The following is a 10,889-nucleotide window of genomic DNA, read 5'->3' as shown; positions in this document are numbered from 1 at the left end:
TGGAAAGATGAATTAGATAGATTTTCAACAAGCATGCGACAATTTGATCCAAGACTGTTAAAAAGTTTAATGGATGATGATCAAAAGTTGTTTAACTATCCAAGGTAGAAGTTACTCTTGGGAAAACCTAAAAGTCACTTAGTTAAAATCCTTAGCCATGTTTTTTCAAAGTACACTAAACCCTAGGTTATAAAATACTCAGTGGGAGGAAGAGATGTATCTGATATGTCTATGATTCCACTCACGGTTCTCCCTGTATGTTCACACCGTGAGATTCATGCTTGGCCTCGTGGTGCCCTGTGAGCATTCCCTTTCGGATGTTGTTTACATGAGTCAATATCAAGGTGGACAGAGAGAGTGTTTATAGTAAGTGGGTGAAGGGTGTGTGTCAACACGTCCTATGGTCTCTATCATTGGTTCACACTGTGAGATCATTTTGTACTCCCTCGTGGCGCCCTGGGAGTGTCCCCCTTCGGATGGGTTTTGTGCAGTTGGTCAAGATCAAGGTGAACTCCAGAAATGGATAGGGTCGCTTTAGGTTTTTCCCTAATCAGATTTTTTCACTTCGGATTTGCGGCTTGGGGTGGATCTCTAAGGCCTAAAATGGCGGGTCACATTTATGGGAGATTGTTAAGTTACTAATCTCTTGACCAAATCAATGATGGCTAGTCGTTATAGAAGCAAGAGTTGTTCTGGTATTAATGACTGGTTGAGAACTTCTCAATTCAGAAGAGGGATAATTGACCTCCTTTCGGTGGCTTTTGTCCTAAACCTTTAAAGCATCATTGTGAAACGAGATGTCACACAGGGTTCATATTAGTTTTTCTAAAACCTTATTGGATGTTGTTTGTTTTACAATAGGTATTTGCATAAAACCTAATGTAGGTCGATGTGTCTTTCTTTTTAGCAACTCGTTAGTATTTCCATTTAGTGCTTTTAATATGACCAAATACATAAAGTGGAAAGAATCGTGAAAACGTATTTCATGGCAAACGACCTCGATTTTTTCATGGTTGAGGAGTGTCCTCAAGTCCCAACCCTTGATGCACTGCAAAGTGTTTACAATCCATATGAGGTGAGGATGAAGGCTAATTCATTGGCCTGACTTCAGATTTTGGCTAACATACCTGATGTTTTGGCCAAAAGAGTTGAGAACATGGTCTTTGCACATGAGATCATGGACTCGTTGCAAGATATGTTTGAACATCTGTTCTTACTTGTCGAACACAAAGGGATGGATGATGAACCAGTAGTGTTAGTTATTCTGACACTGATCCCACTACTCTCCAAAAGAGAAGGAAAGACAGTAAATCTGATTTATTGGTCTTGGAGACGTGTTTGTTAGAGAATGATGATTCTGCCTGGATCCTTGATTTGGGTGCTATCAACCATGTCAGTTCCTCTTACCAAGGATTCAGTTTCTGGAAAACGTTGCCACAGGGAGAGATCACTCTACGAGTTGGTACTAGTGAGGTTGTTTCAGCTGTTGCTGTAGGCAGACTGAAGTTATTTGTTGACAAGAAACATTATATGTTTCTGGATAATGTTTTTGTAGTTCCTCATATTAAGAGGAATTTAATCTTGGTTTCTTTTCTCATTGAACAAGGGTATATTGTCTCCTTTTCTGAAAATAAAGTGTTTATTTTCAAGAATGGAATGGAGATTGGTTATGGTTCAATGGAAAGTAACTTATATGTACTAAGGCTGTTAGTCATAAAAGCCTTGTTTAACACTGAAATGTTCAGTACGGCAACAACAGCTAAAAGACCAAAAGTTTCTCCTAAGGAAAATGCCCATCTTTGGCATCTAAGGTTAGGTCACATCAACCTCAATAGGATTGAAGTGGACTTCTAAAGATTTTAGAAGAAAACTCCTTGCCAGTGTGTGAATCATACCTCGAAGACAAGAAGACCAAACGACGTTTTACTGGAAAAGGTTACAGAGCCAATGAAGCTTGGAGCTTGTATATTCAGACCTCTATGGTTCGATGAATGTTAGAGCTCGAGGTGGATATGAATATTTTGTCTCTTTCATAGATGATTATTCAAGGTTCGGGTATCTCTACCTAATGCAATGTAAGTCTGAAGCCCTAACAAGTTTAAGAAGTATAAGGCTGAAGTTGAAAACTTGTTAAGTATGAAGATAAAAACATTACGATCTGATTGTGGTGGAGAGCATATGGACCTCCAATTCCAGAACTATATGATAGAACATGGGATTGTGTCTGTTAGGAACCAAGGTAGTATGGGATGCCTTTGTCCCACATTGGTTAAAATGAGATGACCAATGTGGTATTTAAGTGGCTTGACTCTCCCACCCCAATAGCTAGCTTTTGGGGTGTGGTTCTCCAAGGTACTTATACCTAACAATGGTATCAGAGCCAGTTGTCGACGTTTCGAACTAGAACCGATGGAGGGTTCTGACCAGGTGTGGCCGAGTGAAGAACCGCTAGAGTAGCTGTAAGGCATAAAATTTGATCTTATCTTACACAACGCATGGATGATTATAAGGCAAGTTTATGATCCGCACCATAAACTTGATAGGCATATACTGATGCAATGATTCTAAATAAGCACATGGATAGTGATGAATGATGGAAATGGAATGTGGATGATGTGTTATGCTTATTCAGACTTTATGCGATACTACTTCTAGATGTATGCATTATTAATGGAATGCTTGTAGTATGCTATGTGTTGTCACAAGTTTCCTTGCGTTGAAACCAAGTATAATTCCTAAGCTATATATATGACTGGGGGTTTTTCAATTAATAAAAGATTGGTTTATACAGGTATTTAGAGTTGCGGTAAAGTAAAATATTGCGGCAAAGTAAAGTTGCGATAATAAGGTAAAAGTGCATAAAAGTAAACCTAAGCTATTATGATACAAGATACTGGATACTAATACATGATACTGAGTTTAAGACTGACTGTGAAGATTATACAAAGGGTCGTGTTATGCGGTGGCAAGTCTTTATGTATGAAACAGAAATAGAAAAGATAACTAGTATAAACATCGCAAGTTCATTAATTGCATTAAAGACATAACTACAGTTTCGCTTTCCCTTGGCATACACCTCTCGGTGATCGACCGCGTTCCTACATCTTTGTGGTGAAATAGGGATGAACGTAATGAATGCAAGGTTGCTTCCATCTCTGGAAGTACTTTTCGCTTTAGTTAACGCATTTTTCCAACCTTCTCTCGATAGGAGGAATGGCATCTTCACTTCTGCTCTCACGGATGAAGATGCCGTCTAGCATGCTTTAGCTAAACATATTTATTTCCTTAACCCAAATTAATTTACTTGTTAGATCCATGCTAATTACCAAGGGATTAAGAAAACATCATGGAGAAAGCGAATTACGGATGAACGAAAATAGACAGAAAGATGGAGATGGAAATGATCATGATATTCAATACTAATAAAGTGTCTGATACATGGTGTGAATGATAGACTAAGAAGATGAATACGATTAATGATAAAGAGAAAGAAACAAATACAGAAGAGTGACAACGTCTTGACACAGATCTGAATGGTCAATTTTGCTTGTCGGCGGATAGAGTGAATGTAGAGAAGAGCTTCCCATTTAGGCTTGCTCGTCCGGTAGAAGTGACGTTGGTACAGAGCTTCAACGGTGAAGATTGAAAGGATTTGCTCTGAGACTCACAAGATTGAAAGGATTTGCTCTGAGACTCACCTCTAGGCCTTGTCTCTTAAATCTTCCCGGATTTTCTCAGATCAGGCTCTTCAGACAAATCTCTCTCTCAATATACAAATATCAAAATATGCCAGTATCAAGTATATTTTCCATTAGAATTTCATAGGCTATTTATAGGCTCAACTTTGACACTCTGCAGTGTTTTATTGTTATGGCAATTTCAAAAATGGAGGAGTGAATATTCCTTCTGTTACGCGATCAATCCCATTAAAAATGCACAACGGTCAGCTATACACGTGTTAGGATCCTCCATAATTGTGTCGCACTTTTGTATCTTCGATCGTTTGTCTACATGCGGTGTTGTTTTTTATTACCCCATGCGGTTGAAGTTGCGATAATCGCTTAGCTCTTGATCGATTGTCGCATGCGCCGTCATTGCATTGATCGTCTATTCATTTCTGAATGATTGGCACAATGGATGTAGATGCATTGTTCTTTTTATCTCGAGCCATGAACGCATGCGGTGACTTGATTCCCTACAAAACAGACTTGAAATATTCTCTTCTACCATCGCAATGGTGTCAGTGGGTGTATTGACGAATATTTATAATTCTTGCATTTCTTAGCTAATTTCTCTGCAATTGATGCAACTTTCCTTTCTTTTGGCCGCAATATCTAAATAAAGTAGTATAAATAACTTGTATTTCTACAAGTTATCAGTAGCCGCCAGGACGTCGGCTTTTCGGGGATGGGGTATTGTTAGGAACCAAGGTAGTGTGGAATGTCTTTGTCCTACATTAGTTAGAGTGGGATGACCAATGTGGTACTTAAGTGGCTTCGCTTTCCCACCCTAATAGCTAGCTTTTGAGATGTGGTTCTCCAAGGTACTTAACTCTCAGCCCCTGGTACACCTTAGCAAAATGGTGTATCAGAAAGGAGAAACAGAACCTTGTTGGGCATGGTTCAATCTATGATGAGTTATGCTCATCTTCCAAACTCGTTTTGGGGTTTTGCAGTGGAGACTGCATGCTATATCTTGAACAACGTTCCCTCAAAAAGTGTTTCTGAAACACCTTTTGAGCTTTGGAGAGGTCGTAAAGGTAGTTTACACCACTTCAGGATTTGGGGTTGTCCAGCACATGTTCTAGTGACTAACCCAAAGAAATTGGAATCGTGTTCGAAGGTTTTCCTCTTTATAGGCTACCCCAAGGAAACGAGAGGTGGGTACTTTTATGAACTGAGTGAGAACAAAGTGTTTATCTCTACAATTGCTATCTTCTTGGAAGAAGACCACGTTCGGGATCATAAGCCACGGAGTAAGATTGACCACATTCGGGATCATAAGCCACAGAGTAAGCTTGTTTTGCATGAGATTTCTAGTGAGACTGAGATTGTTAAGGGTTCAACAAGAGTTGTTGAATAGGCAGACAGATCAACAATAGTTGTTGAGATCAAAACATTTAGTCACCTAGCTCAAGAGTTGAGATTGTCTCGACATAGTGGGAGGGTTAAGAACCCACCGAATCGCTACATGTATTTAACTGATGCCCAAAATGTCATTTTGAATGATGAGGTCGAGGATCCGTTGTTTTTTAAGAAAGCAATGGAGGATGTTGACAAAAATGAATGGATTAAGGCCATGAACCAGGAAATGGAGTCTATGTGCTTCAACAACGTGTGGGAATTGTTGATCCACCTGATGGGGTAAGACCTATTAGGTGTAAGTGGATCTATAAGTGAAAGAGAAGTGTAGATGGAAAGGTTCAAACCTTTAAGGCTCAACTCGTGGCAGAGGATTATACCCAGGTTGAGGGAGTTGACTATGAGGAAACTTTCTCACCTGTTATCATGCTCAAGTCTATTAGGATTCTCCTGTCCATAGCCACATTTTATGATTATGAAATATGGAAAATGGACATCAAGGCTACCTTTCTTAATGATAATCTTGAGGAACCATCTATATGACTCAACCAGTTGGGTTCATAGTTCCAGATCAAGAGCAAAATGTTTGCAAGCTTAATAGGTCCATTTATAGGCTGAGACATGCATCTCGATCGTGGAACATTAGATTTGACACTCCAGTCAAGTCGTTTGGCTTTGATTAGAATGTTGATGAAACCTTGTGTCTACAAGAAGATCATCAACAGCTCAGTAGCTTTCCTGGTACTGTATGTGGATGATATCCTACTCATTGGGAATGATGTAGGGTATCTGACTGATATTAAGAAATGGCTAGCTGCCTAATTCCAAATGAAAGATTTGGGTGAGGCACAATATGTTCTAGGGATCCAGATCATTCAAGATCGTAAGAACAAATGGTTAGCCCTGTCTCAGGCATCATACATCAATCAAATGTTGATTAGGTACAAGATGTAGGATTCTAAGAGGGGGTTGTTACCCTTCAGGCATGGAATCGTTTTGTCTAAGGATCAATGTCCTAAGACACCTCGAGAGGTTGAGGAGATGAGACAGATTCCCTATGCTTCAGCTGTAGGAAGCTTGCTATATGCAATGTTATGTACCAGACCTGACATTTGCTATGTAGTAGGGATTTTCAGTCGGTATTAGTCCAATCCAAGATTTGATCACTGGACGGCGGTCAAAACGATCCTCAAGTATCTTCGGAGAACAAGGGACTTCATGCTCGTGTATGGAGATAAGGATCTGATCCTTATAGAATACACGGACTATGACTTTCAGACCGATAGATATTCTTAAAAATCGACATCAAGGTTAGGTTTTACTCTGAATGGAGTGGTTGTAGTATGGCGAAGCATCAAGCAAGTATGCATCACAGACTCCACTATGGAACCTGAATATGTATCTGCTTGTGAAGCAGCTAAGGAAGCTGTTTGGCTGAGGAAATTCCTTTCAGATTTGGAAGTTCCAAATATGGATATGCCTATCACTTTGTTTTGTGATAACAGCGGGGCTATGTCAAATTCGAAGAAGCCTTGGAGTCATCGTTGGGGTAAGCATATAGAACAAAAATACCATTTGATTAGGGAGATTGTGCATTGCGTTGATGTGATAGTCATGAAAATCGCGTCAGAGCACAATAACTCATCCTTTTACAAAGGCTCTCACGGCTAAAGTGTTCTAGGGTCACTTGAAGAGTCTGGGTCTGCGGGACATGCGACATCTTGTCTAGGGAAAGTGGGAGATGATACTGAGGTATGCCCTACTTCATTGTATATTGTACATGTTTTGTATTGTATTGTACATTAGTCTCCCGAGGCATTAGGACAAGTGGGAGATTGTTGGGATTAGTGTTCTAATTCTCCCGGAGTCCCGTAGTTTGTAATGACACACATTGTATTACGAATAAAATAACTGTTATTTCATTCTGGCATTTACTCATATCTAATAAACAAAGCTCCATGGTAATCTTATGTAAACTTAAGCATGTATATGTGATATACAGGATCATGCCTTAAGTGATAACCTAAATAGGTCTATAGTCTATGGATTAAGGTGGAATACCTGATCCTGGTGACACTACGGATACAGCCCGCTTTGTAGAGGTTGTAAGTGTTGTAAACTACTACAGATGGTAGATCCTGACCATTCATGTGGAGACATGTGAGTGGAGGTGTCCTATACAAAGAGATTGTATATGACCGGACCACAAGATGACTAGGCTCTATATATAACGTTATTGATACTGGAGTCTTACGTCTCACCTAAACAACCATAGGTGACACGACCTCAATCCTGAGTGTTTTGGGAACTCCTGCCTTTGAAGCTGGTCCTTTGATTAGTATGGGTGAGAGTGGCCAGATTTCCAACTCAACATGCCTACCTTTTTGGGGACTTGTCTGATTTGGGAGCTGGGAACTCAATACACAAGATGGAATTCACTCCTTCCCGGAAGTAGGGGTAAGTAGAGAGATTGCTCACTTAAGGGTTGATTCTGGGGCTTGAACATAGTGGCCACTGATAACGGGCAAAAATGCACGTTATCATAGTGCTAAGTTCTTAAACATGTTAAATTGCATCCATCAAGCATCAATTTCATAATATTGCAACCGCATGCGTTCATCGCATAGGAACAGTTGATTTTAGTGTTTTTATGCAGAATATGCATTGATGCAATGCAAGAATTGCGATCATAGGAAATCATTGGTCGAGCGCAACTTTACCGCAAGGCTTTGTGATGATTATGTTCATAAACATTTGCCTGAGAAGGATTGCCCCAACTTGGTCAGCGCAACATTGTGGGCGCATCTGGGCGAAAGGCTAATTAATCGCGATGGGAAAGAGAGCTGATGACAGTCGAATTCGAATTAAATTGACAGCCGATAACGATCAAAAGTACATTCAGCTTTTCGGTGACAAATATTCGGCGCATCAGTCAGGAATTAAAGCCGTCCCATCTGTACAATAATGAGAGAGAAGCCGCCGTTCACCTTGAATGTTCTATAAATACCAGAGGCATCCTTCAGAAAAGGGGTTCACCATTCTTTAGTTCAAAGCTTCATACATCCTTCTTCATAGTTTTCTTACCTTTTAAGGTGGACGCAAGAAAGAAGGTTGTGCTGATAGATCATTCCTGTAAGCTTGAGAGAGCGCTGAAAGCTTCAAGGACAAAGAGAGGGCTAACACCTGCGGAAACGGGAACATCTTTAGAACTGAATAGAGATTACAGTGTAAAAGACTCGGTCAGAAAGGAATTGCTACCAGGCTCTCTACCTTTAACTTCCATTGTTATTTTGTACTCCACTCATTTATTGAAATGGAATCTACTTCTCTATATCTGCTCACTCTCTATTATTTACGCATGAGTAACTAAATTAGTTGAAGGGGTTGAGAAGCATTTAGCTAGCACAACTAAGGAATCTTCACTCTATGCGATTATCTTGTATTATGAGTGCTTCATTCGTCCATTAGAGATATCGGGAGGGTAGTCTAAGGTTGGGATCTAGGATTGGGAAGGTCAGATTAGAATCTAGGCTCGGGAGAGTCAGATTAGAATGCATAATAAAGAGATAGAAGCTTAGGAATAAGCACTATTTGTTATCAACGCATCGCATGCATCCCAGAGTTAGGATATGATTGTATGCGGTCACTTTGGTTTTACGCATTTTGCATCATCGCATAGGACAAGAGTGGAGACTTAGGGATAAGCTCTAAGGACACTTTTGCATTCAACACATGCGTCCTAGACTTAGGAGCATCACGTTTACATTGGAAAATGACTTGCTGTGCATGGTTGTAGCATGATCGCATAGTCTGACGCATTCCCAAGTAATGCTAGCTAAAGATCTTCTCAACCCGTTCATTGCATACTAAGTGCATCTATCACACAACTCACTTTTCTCAAATCCGCCGCATTTGTTTATTTTCTCATTAATGTAATCAACAACAAACCAACAATTTACTTATTTGGTTATCGCAAAGTCTTCCTAAAAATTACCAACGCAACCTGTTTTCACAAGTCCCTGAGTTCGACCTTAGACTTACCAGGAAACTCAGTGGAGTTTACACTTGGATTCCGCTGAGGAAACTTGAGTGCACAATGCAATTTCATCAACACATATCATCAATAATTCACATCATAAAAACCAAGCATCAAGTTTTTGGCGCCGTTGTCGGGGACTTCGGCAAAATAGAGTGCTAACGGTAATTTTTTTGATTTCTTTGCAGACTCTCAATCTCTGGCAAATTACGATCAGGAGATTGAGAGAACATTTAGACGAAGAATGAGAGACCGCCAACAAAAACCACAATCAGATAAAGAAGAGATGGCGGAACAGCCTGGAAACGGAGCACCAAATGATAATAATGTCATGGCGAATCCAATCCTATTGGCAAACGATCGCAATAGACCTATGAGGGACTATGCATCGCCAAACCTCTATGATTTCTCTCAAGGAATCATGAGGCCTTCCCTCGATGGAAGCATATTTGTGATGAAACCGGTGATGCTGCAGATGATCCAGACTGTAGGACAATTTGTAGGAAGGCGTGGCGAAGACCCGCACGCCCACCTCTGAAGCTTTATTGAAATCTGCAATACTTTTATTGAAATCGACTAACTTTGTTCCAATTTTCTCTCTATGATCAGGCTAGGAAATGGGAATATTCTCTCGAGCCGATAGAGATCACTTCATGAAAACAGGTCGTGGAGAAGTTTATGAAGAAATACTTTCCACCTACTGAGAATGCTAGGAGACAAAAATTAATAACAAATTTTGAGCAAGAATATGACGAATCGCTCAGCGATGCCTGGGCGAGGTTCAAGCAGCTCGTAAGAGACTGTCCACATAATGGCTTATCAGACTATCTGCAAATGGAGATTTTCTACTAAAGACTGAATCCTTCTTCGCAGACCGCTGCCAATGCAGTAGCCGCTAGTGGTCTGCTCGACAAAACATATGAGGAGGCAAAGAGTATGCTTGATTGAGAATTAAAGATAATGACACAAACAATGGGGCCATCGCATCCCTGCAAAATCAAATGACTGCGATGATGAGTTTGATACAAGGCATCATAATTAATAATACAGAAGCGAAAAAAGAGTAGGTTAGCGCAATTACTCAAACGACCGCAAGTTGTGTCATTTGCGAAGATGTTCACCCAATGGAAGAATGCCAAACAAACCCGCAGTCGGTATGTTTCATGAGAAATAATCCCTATCCAATACATATAACCCTGAGTGGCGCTACAAGTTATTTATGCTGCCTTATCTAGATATTGCAGCTAAAGGAGAAAGAATATGCATTGATTTTATGAAAATTAGCTCAAAAATACAATAATTATGAATTAATGCAATTACACCCACTAACATCGTCAAGATGGTAGAAGAGGATATTTTTACTCTGTTTTGCAAGAAACCAAGTCACCGCTTGCAATCAAGACTCAACGAGAAACTGAACAATGCATCTCTGTTACATTGCGCCCGTCAATCAATCAACAATGAAGAGACGATTAACGCAATGATGGCGCAATGTGACATTCGATCCTAAGCTGAATTTCAATCGCATGCGGTAATAAATACAACATCGCATGCGAGCAACTGATTGAAAGGTGCAGTTGAGAACGCATACGTGGAGGATTGCGACACGTGTACAACTAACCGTTGTGCAGATTTGACGGTCTGATTGCATAAAAGAAGGAATATTTATTCCTCCATCTTCAGAATTTCCATAACAAGTGGGGTTCACCAGCCAAGAGTCAAAGCTTTTCACCTATAAATACCCCCATAGAATTCAGAGAAGATATACTGGA

General features: G+C 40.1%; 1 non-coding gene across 1 annotated transcript; it reads right to left on the bottom strand.

Annotated features, from left to right (window-relative positions):
• Window positions 1-9,829: 9,829 nt before the first annotated feature.
• LOC120070419 (small nucleolar RNA R71) lies at window positions 9,830-9,935 on the bottom strand. Its single transcript, XR_005479911.1, has one exon. It is a non-coding gene; the product is annotated as a small nucleolar RNA R71 (small nucleolar RNA).
• Window positions 9,936-10,889: the final 954 nt, after the last annotated feature.

Source organism: Benincasa hispida, chromosome 1 (assembly GCF_027475165.1).
Source record: "Benincasa hispida cultivar pf3 chromosome 1, pf3_genome.v1.1, whole genome shotgun sequence".
NCBI lineage: Eukaryota > Viridiplantae > Streptophyta > Magnoliopsida > Cucurbitales > Cucurbitaceae > Benincasa > Benincasa hispida.
The sequence above is the reverse complement of the archived record's forward strand: the minus strand, read 5'-3'. Positions and strand labels throughout refer to the sequence as shown.